This window comes from Ovis aries, chromosome 8 (genome assembly GCF_016772045.2).
Source record: "Ovis aries strain OAR_USU_Benz2616 breed Rambouillet chromosome 8, ARS-UI_Ramb_v3.0, whole genome shotgun sequence".
Lineage (NCBI taxonomy): Eukaryota > Metazoa > Chordata > Mammalia > Artiodactyla > Bovidae > Ovis > Ovis aries.
In genome coordinates, this window is record NC_056061.1 from 19,038,614 (window position 1) to 19,051,559 (window position 12,946).

General features: G+C 38.5%; 1 protein-coding gene across 1 annotated transcript in view; it reads left to right on the forward strand.

Moving 5' to 3' along the window:
- The window catches only part of MAN1A1 (mannosidase alpha class 1A member 1), a 171,346-nt gene that overhangs the window by 98,645 nt on the left and 59,755 nt on the right, over window positions 1-12,946 (forward strand). The window lies entirely within an intron of this gene.

A 12,946-nucleotide genomic window follows, 5' to 3' on the forward strand; every position in this document is an offset into this window, starting at 1 on the left:
ATTAATAGTTTGAATTTTCATGATAGCCTGAGCATTTTGTAAATAGTTTTATCTTAAGCTCCCTTCTAACTCCTTCTTCCCCATAAGTAATTAATTGCATGTGTCTCTTTGTGATGATGATAATGACAGCTGTTTGTTCATCATAAAATATGAAGTGTTGTGTAGACACTTTACCACATTTAATCCTCGCAGCAACCCAATAAGGTCAGTACTACTGTTATCTCCATTTCACTAATCAGGAACTTGAGTCACAGAGACAGTTATTTGCCTAACACCATGCCGTGTGTAAATGGTAGAGCCAGAGTACTCAGATGCATGGATTCATAGGCAAAAGTTAAATGGCTTTCTTATGTTAGAAAAGCCAAGAGGATGCACAGGGCAACTTGGCAAGATTAATGCACCTTTTTCCTTAATTATTTATTTTAGTGACATTCCTTCCTAAAATTAATCATGGAAAATCATGAAATTAATTGGCTAATGTATCAGTTAAATGTCATGCTCTGTCTGTATGTTATATCTGTACCTTGAAATCACCCCGTACCTGTCTATAATTTTATGTATGTGTGTGTGTCTCTGTCTGTGTAAGTGCATGTGTTTGGGGCAGAGGCAAAGGTGTCGAGGTGATGAGACGGGCAGAGTTCACGCCCCTGGGCCATGTTAAGTTGAAGTTGCTTTCTGTTGTATAACGTGGTATCTCAGGATTCATTCTTCCCTTTGGGTTCCTCAGGCTTTCTCTGTTAGCTTGGGGATCATGGCACATGTTCCAGCGTCTTAAGGTGGAAGTGGGTATATATGCTTGGCTTGAGCAGCATGGTATTAGAGATCTGTGAGCTTTTTATTTGGCTCATGTAGATCACCTATAATACTGTCTGTATCCTCAGACTTTGTATTCAGATAGTATACAGATAGTATTCAGACCTAGAAACTTCTCTGATACTTGAAAATACGATCTAGTTATGAAAACTTGGTGCACATTTAACACATGTTTTCTGTACCCTCTGAGAGGAATGATATGGGCATAATAACCCACTAACTTAACTGGTTACCAAGAGACCTGGTTCTAAGTATGTACATGGATACTAAGTCGCTCCAGTTGTATCTGACTCTGCGACTTCATGGACTGTATCCCACCAGGCTCCTCTGTCCGTGGGATTTCCTAGGCAAGAATACTGGAGTGGGTTGCCGTTTCCTTCTCCAGGGCCTCTTCCTGACCCAGGGATTGAACCTGCATCTCTTGTGTCTCCTGCGTTGCAGGGAGGTTCTTTACCCGTTGAGCTGTCGGGAAGCCCAGGATGCTATAAGGGTAGTTCTTATTGCTTTGTGGAAGATAATGGAATTAGATAAAGGCTCTTAAAACTAATTGAGGTGTGGGCCTACATCTTTGCAAAAGTTAAGTCAATTATTATAAGGTGCTGATATCATTTAATTAGTTCTAGCCTCTCTTGAAATACTTATAAGAAATTAGATTATTTTAAAACATATTTAACTTAGTGTCTCTTTTTATAGCCAAGAGGATTTTTTTCCTTAGTTAAATCTATCTTTTGTGTACAGTGGAGATATTTTTCAATGCATAAAGGAATATTTCTAAAAACTATTCAGTACTGAATCCTTTGTTATCTTTATATCGCCTGAAAATTCATTAACTGGGGCTTTACCTTTTTTTATCAGAACTTATTTCAAATTTACAGTATTGTACATTATTTTACAGTATTGTACTTTAGAACTTATGTTTGATTTTTAAGTATTACAGGAAAATTATTTTGATTCAGAAATAATGTGCCATTTCATTTATGTATTCTGTGATGTTTTCATGTTGAACTAGAGGAAATTAGGTAACCATTTTACAACTGACAGGAACACTCTTAACTTCTTCCTGGCAACCTGTATGAAATTTTTATTATTTTATCCACTCTCAATCTCATTTACTAAATAGCAGTGACTTACCCAAATTTACACAAGAAGTCTTGGCAAAATTAATAGCAATACCAACCCCTGAAATTCATCCTACCCTTTGCCCAATCAGCTTCATTTATCGTCTTGAAGAATTTTCTCTCTATGGAACAAAAACAGCATTTGATATTTATCTGCAATAATTACATTTCAGGATGTGTTACTGATATCACCCAGTGCATATCTGCTGTTTTCTCTGAATCTCTGTATTTTCACAATATGGGCCAGAGGACAAAGGACAGCAGGTTTGGGGCTTATTTTCTAGTTTTTTGCAGCCTGTCACCAGTGAAGTTTCAAAAGAGGTGGGAAAAATATATCTGGCAAAATAATATTTTCTTAATTACCTTCTTAAACTTAGGGAGTATCAATGGAAGGACGCTCAAGAGGAAATAAAGTGTTCAAGAATGCTGTTTAGAATAGCTATTCTCATATTCTGATATTCACAATATTCACTATTGACTGGCTTTGAAACTCTCGGCAATAATTATGATGGGAGAGGCACAATGTGCTGTCTGTAACATAATTCTGCTCTTCCATCTCAGTTTTGAAAGTAGTTATGGAGGCTACTCTTTGCCAGAACCTATAGGTTAACAGAAATGTGAACTTACTGGTATTATCTGTTCACATTCCTCTAGTATTTAGGTTTTACCAGTTTGAACTTAAGGCAAGCAGTATTTTGAACTGGGGAGGTTTATGTATTTGGAGCCAAAACACCAATAAACCGAATTAGATTTCAGTATTTCTGCAAACTGAGAATACCAGAGAATCTAAATAATTTACGCATATCCTACATTAGAAAGTCTGTCCCAAAAAGTCTATTCACAAAAAAAAAAATTTAAATTATCTCTTCTGCTACATCTATAATGAATTCCTAATTCAAGAGTTGCTATATGAAGTTGTGAGTTAATTGAAACTATGAATTGATAGTAAGTGGTAATTTGATGGAGCAAACACCTGGGTGTTACACAGAGTACTTGATTAGAATAACATGCTTGCTTCACCAGTACAATAGTAGAATGAGAATGCATACATTATGTAACACCTCTGGTAAAAGGAAAACATTGCCTTTTTCACAGATTAGATTTTGGTAGAACTCAATTTCGCTACTGTGAAAATGTCAAAATTTGATGTTTGATCTTGTTAGTACTACTAGTAAGAGACTCTATGCATTTTTTTTTCCCCAACCTAAAGAAGAAAAATCACTTCTGTGGTTTGTAAAGTCAAATGTTTCACCATTTCCATATTTCTAGTTATAACTTAAGCCTAAATAGGATAAATGTAGTAGTTTGAAGTTTGAGTGTTCTTAATTTTAAAAAGTATGGTTAATATTCCTGTTACTCATTTATATCACAGAGCATATAGTTAGGGTGTTCCTAGTGATTATTCTGTCTTTCCTGCGAGTTAGTTTTAGTTTATGCTGTTCCCTCAGTTGTTTCTCTTTGTGGATTTTCCTGAACAGACACTTACCTGGTGGTTATATTAGGTTAGCAGGTCAGTCTACAGCATGCGCTTTTATTGCACACATCAGGGAAACGTGCTGGCGAGTGACTGATCTCTACTCCAGTTCTCATTAGTAAGCGAGGCTACATGTGTTAGTCCCTCAGTCGTGTCCAGCTCTTTGTGACCCCATGGACTGTAGCCTGCCAGGCTCCTCTGTCCATGAGATTTTCCAGGCAAGAATACTGGAATGGATCGCCATTCCCTTCTCCAGGGGAGCTTCCCCATCCAGGGATTGAACCCAGGTCTCCTGCATAGCAGGCAGATTCTTCACTGTCTGAGCCGCCAGGGAAGCCCAAGCAAGGCCATGAATGAGCCGCAGCTCCCTCACCTGTTTTTATTTCCTGCTTTGTAAAGCTTTATTTACTGACTACTCTAATTATCCAGCACAAATGTATACTATGTCATTAGTTACATTTTAGCTTGCATTATAATAATTAAATTGCAAATTGCTTTACTTTAACAGAACTGGGGGCTTAATTAAGAATAGTACATAGCTTAATGTTTTCTAATAGTGAAACATTATCCTTTATGAAGTAGGTAGTTTGTGTAGGGTAATAAACCCCCATTTGGGGTTTCTTAATACTTTGGTGGTATAAAATGCTTGAATATTAAATCATAATTAGTTTTAATAGACACAAACTATGAAAGACAGACTAATCAGGTTAAATATTTTAAAAAGTATTTTCCATATATCTCCCTGCATTTTTACCTGACATTGATATATAAACATCTACATTTTAAATTTGCTAACCATTTTTTAAAGTATCTGGTTTTAGATTTGAAAGAGGTATATTGTTTTAAAATGAAGCAGAATACAATTCTATAGTTTAACATCATTAAAAAAATTTTTTAAATATCAAGAAACAAATTTTCTGCCCTGAGGAAATCAAACTTATTTAATGATTTGCTAATATTCTAAGAAGCAAAATAGTACTTAGTTATCCTAGACATGTTTTGTAGCAGTTATATATCCTAAGTATCAAATTAGAGCTATATCTTACAGTTTATCTTTTATATGTTTTATGGATCTGTTAAGAATTTGAAAATAAGTTCTACCAACTCTAGAAAAGTAAAAAAGAAGTTAGTCTTTCCAGGTATTTATGCTAAACTAGGTTTTTATTTTCTCTGATTGGATATTTTATTGGGTTTCCCTCTTTTATCTGTTTTAATTCATTTGGCCATTTATACTCATCTGCTTTTGAACTGTGGTGTTGGAGAAGACTCTTGAGAGTCCCCTGGACTGCAAGGAGATCCAACCAGTCCATCCTAAAGGAGATCAGCTCTGGGTGTTCATTGGAAGGACTGATGTTGAAGCTGAAACTCCAATCCTTTGGCCACCTTATGTGAAGAGTTGACTCATTGGAAAAGACCCTGATGCTGGGAGGGATTGGGGACAGGAGGAGAAGGGGACGACAGAGGATGAGATGGTTGGATGGCATCACCGACTCAACGGACATGGGTTTGGGTGAACTCCGGTAGTTGGTGATGGACAGGGAGGCCTGGCATGCTGCGGTTCACGGGGTCACAAGGAATCAGACACGACTGAGCGACTGAACTGAACTCTTCTGAAAATAAAAATAACCATATTTTGAGGTTTGAAACTTACATGCATGAAGTTACTAATATCAGACATCAAAATATCAAAGTTAAAGTTGCTACTTGTTAAGATTGTCAGTATAGCTCTTCAGCTCAGTTCAGTTCAATTCAGTTGCTCAGTCGTGTCTGACTCTTTGCAACCCCATGGACTGGAGCACACCAAGCCTCCCTGTCCATCACCAACTCCAGGAGCTTAGTCAAACTCATGTCCATCAAGTCGGTGATGCCATCCAACCATCTCATCCTCTATGGTCCCCTTCTCCTCCTGCCTTCAATCTTTCCCAGCATGAGGGTCTTTTCAAATGAGTCAGTTCTTTGCACCAGGTTAGCCTTGGATAATTCATTTATTTGAGTTTCTCTTCTCTTAAGTAAAACTAAAATAGCCACAATAATAGTATCTGTCCTGATGATCTCATAAGGCATTTTTTGTGAAAATCTAGTGAATTAATATGTAAAAGATTAGTCATTGCAGAGTGCTGTGAAATAAATATAAATTGAAATTATTAATTTATGGCCTTGTTTTAAATGTTCATTATAAAATAATGTGTGTATAGAGCAATAAAATAATACATAACTAAAACTGACTTGGTTTTGATGCCTTTTTATGATAATCTTCTGTTTTTAAGTCATTCAGTGCTTCTAATCCATTCTCAAACTCAAGTCCCATTTTCTAGGTCAGAAATGGAATTGGTATTAGTAGAACCAGCTAGAAGTGTGGAATGTGTCCCCATAGTCCATGTAGGATTGTGGGGGCTTTATGCTCCAACATATTATTTTGAAAATTATTTTAGAATCAGTCTATAGGGTCAAAACCCAGATACCTCTCTCAAATTATATTTATTGGTGAATTTTCTCTTCTAGAAAGAGGAACTGTTCAACCTATGAGGTTTAAGAAGCATGTGAGCCAATAAAATGTAATGTTATTTTCCCACGTCCCACATGCCAGTTAGTGCTTAATTAATATGACATGAGTCTATGAAAATGTGTATATATTTCTGCTAGAAACATCCACATAGCCCTATTTTCTAGTTCTTAGGCTGTCCTACTTCTAGTAAGGGTCTGACTACTGTAGTTATGTTCTCTCAGTGATTCTCAGCCTTCCCTGTGCTATAGACTAACCTGTGCATTTTTTAAATATCACTGCCTCTCTACCCTCCATTCTGTTTCAGTTGGCTTAGAGTAAGATCCTGGCATTTTTTAGGCTCTTCAGCCATTCCATTATTAATCTAGGTTTGAGAATTACTGTTGGAAGTCTAATATTTTTATCCTAAGTATAGATTCATTTCTGTTTTCAGTTACCTTTGGAAACCTTTCCTTCCCCATTGATGGCCAATTCAACTATTGAAATAAATAGACAATTGATTTGAAAACACCCAGCTGTAACAGAGCAATGATTCTCAACATTTAGAGTCTGTATGAATTGCTTAGCATGCATACGTGTTCAGTCTTATCCAGTTCTTTGCAGTCCTGTAGACTGTAGCACACCAGGCTCCTCTATGGGATTCTCCAGGCAAGAGTGCTGGAATGGGTTGCTATTTCCTCCTCCAGGAGATTTTCCTGACCCAGGAAACAAACCCACATCTCCTGCGTCTCCTGCATTCACAGGCAGATTCTTGACCACTGAGCCACCTGGGAAGCCTCAAGAATTGCTTAGAAGGCTTGTTAAAACTCTTGTTGCTGGGCCTCACCCACAGAGTTTCTGATTGGGCAGGTTTTTGGTCAGGTATGATAATTTACATTGGCATCACTGATGCAGTGGACATGAACTTGGGCAGACTCCAGGAGGTGGTGAGGGACAGGGAAGCGTGGCGTGCTGCAATCCATGGGGTTGCCAAAAGTTGGCAACTGAACAACAACCAGGTCTCAGCTGATGCAGAGGTTGACTGATGCTTCTGGTCAGAGACCACACTTTGAGAAGCACTGTAATAGAAGAATTGACTGAGACATCCAAGCTGTTTAGATTCTTAAATCTCAGAGCTGCTCAGAGGGGCAGCCAATTCCAAATTTCCATAGGGTGAAAGTGAGGGATTGGGCCAGGAGGGCAGGGGCGGGGAGTTCTATGATTAATTAACTCTTGTTAATAATTGCCCAGTATTTTCACTTATCCCCAAGCAGTTTGTTGCTTCTTCTGGAAAACAGCTAATTCCAAACATTAATTACCAAAAAAGAGTTTATCGCCTGTGTCCTCTTGCAATATATATTTTTTAATCCTGTAAGACTAGAAAGCAAGATTTGGGCCATTTTAGCATAGAAGGAGGAAAGAAAGGCATTTTTAATTAAGGAACTCAGGGCAACTGTAAAAAGAAGAACCTTCTTGTTGCTTCAAGGCAAAGCAACTTTATTAACAGCAGCTGGCAACCAGTTCTTGTACCTGCGGACATTCCACACCCATGAAAAGAGGCTAAGGTTATCCTTCCACCAAAGGAAGAGGGAGTCTAGGCTTTTTCTGAATCATTTAATCCTCTCAGCTTCAGATCACTAAGTCCACGCCAGGTACTCAGTGGCTTGACCAAGCTCAAGGCATTTATTTATTGCAAGTGGACAATAAGGGTGGCAGCACTTAATTTAAATGCACTTTGTGTATAGCCTCATTTATTGGGACTTAAGGGACAAGCAATCCTGAGCAAAAGATGCTTTGCTGTTTCTTAGTCACACATTCATTGTGAGGCAGACGGAATTTGAAGAGCCTAAAGGAAGGCAGACTGTTCCCTTTTATCCCATTCCTCTGGTCATAATTGAAGTTAATGCCCAGGTAAATGGGGTTTTCAGTGTCTTTTGTTCCCTGGAGGAAGAAGCAGGTGTAATCTGTCTCTAAACACAGGCGCTAACAGTCCTCCTAAGCTCTCCACATCACCCACCCTCTTTCTCCATGAATCTGCATCTGCTATAGACCGCCTCTGTGTGCTTCTGGTAGGACAGGAACAGAAAAATAACCTGTGAATGGAATAAACTGGCTATTTTACCCAACCACGGTAAGAGACACAGGTTCAGCCCCTGGGTCGGTCGGGAAGATCCCCTGGAGAAGGACATGGCAACCCATTCCGATATTCTTGCCCGAGAATTCCATGGACAGAGGAGGCTGGCAGGCTATGAGTCCATACAGTTGCAAAGAGTTGGACATAGCAGAAGTGACTTCGCATGCACGCACGCATGGATCAGATATTGAAAAAATATTTTTTGTCCATTTTCATAATGTCCTGCCTCTAAAGCTCAATTACAGCAAATGCGTAAAGTCCAGAAATGTATCAGAGGTGATGTGTAGGCCATTTAGAGACAATCTATCCTACGAGGATTGCTTAAAGCCCTTAAAAAAATGACTTGTGGTGTGTAGGAAGTCTGTTAAGAGACCTTCCTCACTCTTCTATTTTAGGCAGATAGATTATTGGTACAAAATCCATGGAATTGGATGGTTAAATATGACCATGACTTTCCCCATAGCATCCCCACCATTTAAGTGGTTAACGCACCAGGAAATTTTTGTTTAAGGGCAATTATAGTTATTTGAATGCAACAAACTCAAAGCGCCTTTCATCTCAAGATTTTCAAATGCACAGAACTAGTGTTTTGCAGATTCAGCTTTGTTCACTGTGTTCACACAATTGGTGGCAAATCAGCTTTGGCAATTTGAAATGTATTCTGTGTACAGAACTTAGATTAGGAACAAGTCAGAACACATAATTCATAGGGTGCCTTTACAAGTCAGCAGTGGAATAGTTTTCTCAAGGAGTTACAATCCCAGGTTTTTAATGAAGCAGCAATCAATTTTCTTGTGATGAATCTCAAGACCAGGCTCATGTTGTTAGTGTGGGGCAGACCTTTCAAATATCTAATAAAGTTTAATTTAAAAGTTATGAAATTGTTTGAATAGGTATTTGAAAATCAGCCTAGGTCTCAAGGTACTTTCTTAGACCTTATAATTGTTAGTCACTGTAGATATTCAACTGACCACATTGAATCTTTGAGTCGAAATTGGAAGATCAATATAAAATATTTATGCTACAGCCAATAATTTTTAAAGAACTCACAATCTTGGTCGATACATTAACCACTCCAGGTTTCTTGCTTATGCAGTAATAGCTGTAGGTTGATCTGTTCTGAAAACAGGGATGGACAATAATTAATTGAAGTCTCTTTTATTAAATGGAAAAGTGATGGAGCAATAGTAAGAATTAATTGTAATTTACTAATCTAGAAATTAATATGCAGCTGGGCCTGAGTAGAGGCAGTGCAATTTGGTGATTTAGCAATCATGACAAATTATCTTCATCCATAAGGTGTAGAGTTGCTAGCTTTCCATTATTTGATTTTTAGTAACAGACCCAGTTTCAGGAAGACTTTATATGAATGCTCATGTTGCCCTTTTATCCTGGAAATGTCAATTGGAGTCTGGCATTATTAATTAAATCTCACTCTCCCTCTTTGTCATGTCATGCTATAGTTTTTATGGAACATTTGTACAAAACAGTGATTACTGGTAATTGACCTGCATATGTTGAATAATCTTAAGATGCTACTGAGTTTAATGTACCTTGTAAATTGAGAGGCTTCCAATTAAGTCTAGTTCTTAAGATAATCACTTTCAAAACTAATCAAGTAATAGGACATTAGTAAAGCTCTTATTGACTTAATTGTGACAAATTAATAAACAGACCCAGTGCAATTACTATAATGGCTTTATCAGTGAGCAGTTTTTCCAAAAATTTAAGCATAAATCTATTCCATCCCCCTGGAAGTACAATAAAAGTTACATAAGCTATTTTAAGGTGGGTATCATTCATATAGCTGTGTGTGAGTACACTGTACAAAGAGCTTGGATTTTTTGTGTTTCTTTCTTTTAAAATATGATTGCATTTATTTCAAAGGTCAGTGAATCTACTTGCCAAACCCTTAAAGCATATGATTTTATAAATGATCTTCTATATGCTTTGGACAAACCTATTACACGTTCTTGTGTTCTCTCACTTCTATTTTCTGTGCCTAGACCCTGGGGTTGGTACTCTCTCTCCTTAGAGAGCTAGGGAATGTCCTGTCCCACTCTCTCTGTCCCAAACTGCTGTCAGAGTGGTGATTTTTTTTGGCTAGCACTCTGCAAATGGACTCTGAAAATAAATGAATTATGAATTACATATGTGCCATAATTTTTTAGTATCTGACACTGCGTTTCTAGAACTTGGCTGATTGTGTGTAAGAAAATGGCAGCAGAAGGAATAGGAACCTAAGTCCCAATTCTGCTACATTAACAGTGTGATTTATTTCTCAAAAATACATCAAACTATATGTTTAAGATGCTGTGTTTACTGAGTATATTTTTATTACAAAATAATGGGATCACATCTCTTCTTTCTCTCAGCCTTGGCTTTCTCATTTCTTAAATGCAGTTAATAAATAGTTTCAATTTTACAAGGGTAATGTTTATGACAGGCCCTTAGACTTTTGAGAAGTTGGGGGTCTTTTAGATACAAAAGAGGGGATCATTATGGAATTTCAGAACCCTGACATCTTTATGGTAGCTGTCCATGTCACTTGTGTTTAAGTTAGGAGAGAAGAATGGATTTTCAAGTAAACGAGTGTATGTCTTTTTATGTGTGTGAGTATAATATGTGTATATCTGTGTGTGTGTAGTTGCTAGGTCATGTCTGACTTTTTGCGACCCCATGGACTATAGAGTCCATGGAATTCTCCAGGCCAGAATACTGGAGTGGGCAGCCTTTTCCCTTCTCCAGGGGATCTTCCCAACCTAGGGATCAAACAGGATAGAGGATGCATCACCAGATTGGGTTTTGACCAACATCCAGACTTAATCAGCACGGGGAAGTCCAGTGTCAAAGCGCATCTGGAGTTCTGATTGGGAAGACGGTTCCCAGGCAGCTCATCCGCTCCCTGGGTGAGACTTCTCCCCACAGAACCCATCCATGCATGTGTGCTAAGTTGCTTTAGTCATGTCTGACTCTGTGTAACCCCGTGGACTGTAGCCTTCCAGGCTCCTCTGTCCATGGGGTTTCCCAGGCAAGAATACTGGAATGGGTTGCCACACCCTCCTCCAGGGGATCTTGCTGACCCAGGGATCTAGCCCACGTCTCTTATATCTCCTAAACTGGCAGGCAGGTTCTTTACCACTAGTGTCCCCTGGGAATCCCTTAAAATTCATCAGTTCAGTTCAGTTCAGTTCAGATGCTCAGTCATATCCGACTCTTTGCGACCCCATGAATTGCAGCACGCCAGGCCTCCCTGTCCATCACCAACCCCTGGAGTTTACTCAAACCCATGTCCATCGAGTCAGTGATGCCATCCAGCCATCTCATTCTCTGTCGTCCCCTTCTCCTCCTGTCCCCAATCCCTCCCAGCATCAGAGTCTTTTCCAGTGAGTCAACTCTTCCCATGAGGTGGCCAGAGGATTGGAGTTTCAGCTTTAGCATCAGTCTTTCCAGTGAACACCCATGACTAATCTTCTTTAGAATGGACTGGTTGGATCTCCTTGCAGTCCAAGGGACTCTCAAGAGTCTTCTCCAATACTCTCCAACAGTTCAAAAACATCAATTCTTAAGCGCTCAGCTTTCTTCATAGTCCAACTCTCACATCCATACATGACCACTGGAAAAACCATAGCCTTGACTAGACGGACCTTTGTTGGCAAAGTATTGTCTCTGCTTTTTAATATGCTATCTAGGTTGGTCATAACTTTCCTTCCAAGGAGTAAGCATCTTTTAATTTGATGGCTGCAATCACCATCTGCAGTGATTTTGGAGCCCAAAAGAATAAAGTCTGACACTGTTTCCACTGTTTCCCCATCTATTTCCCATGGAGTGATGCCATGATCTTCGTTTTCTGAATGTTGAGCTTTAAGCCAACTTTTTCACTCTTCTCTTTCACTTTCATCAAGAGGCTTTCTAGTTCCTCTTCACTTTCTGCCATTCCTCAAACAAGGGAAATATTAATAAGGCTTCATAATAATTGTCATCATCTGGGACCACAAAGCGGAGAAGGCAAAAGCAACCCACTCCAGTAATCTTGTCTGGAAAATCCCAAGGACAGAGGAGCCTGGTAGGCTGCAGTCCATGGAGTCACTAAGAGTCGGGCATGACTGAGCAACTTCACTTTCACTTTTCACTTTCATGCATTGGAGAAGGAAATGGCAACCCACTCCAGTGTTCTTGCCTGGAGAATCCCAGGGGCAGGGAGCCTGATGGGCTGCCGTCTAAGGGGTCGCACAGAGTCGGACACGACTGAAGTGACTTTAGCAGCAGCAGCAGCAGCAGGGACCACAAAGGGAAGTACACAGTGGAACTGCCCAGCTGAAGAAAGGTTATTTTTAAGTTATGGGATACTATAAAATAAGGGCTAAAATTAGGGCTAAAATTGTGGCAGTTTCATTCATCATGAGGTATAAAAATTATGGTTCCTTAATGAGAAAAATTAATGTGAATGATATATAAATATATCACTTTTAGCCATTTATTTACATGTAATTTTGTACTGCACAATTATGTCTGTACCATAAGTCCATGGTTTTTAAGCTTTTCTGCTCTCTTATCAGTAATATATTTTTGAGCACTTACCCCAGAGCATGTATTTTTACTTATAAATTTTATTTGCAAATACCAGCATATTAATGTCCTGATCACTTTAAAACACTCCAAAAAATAAAATTGTAAAAAGATACAGATGAGGAAATAAATTTTTAGTTATTTTTAGTGAGTCATATGATTTTTTTAATTCAGTTTAATGCTTGTGATACAGTAAGTGATTCAAAGTTCTTGTTCTGTGTTTATTTCAACTTGGTTTTAATTTTGTCCAGATGGAAAAGATTTAAAGTTGTGTTGATGAGAGAAGTGTGGTATTGGCTGATCTAAAAACATGATGCTTGTTTTAAATCCTATTCTTTAATTATGCAAAGAATATT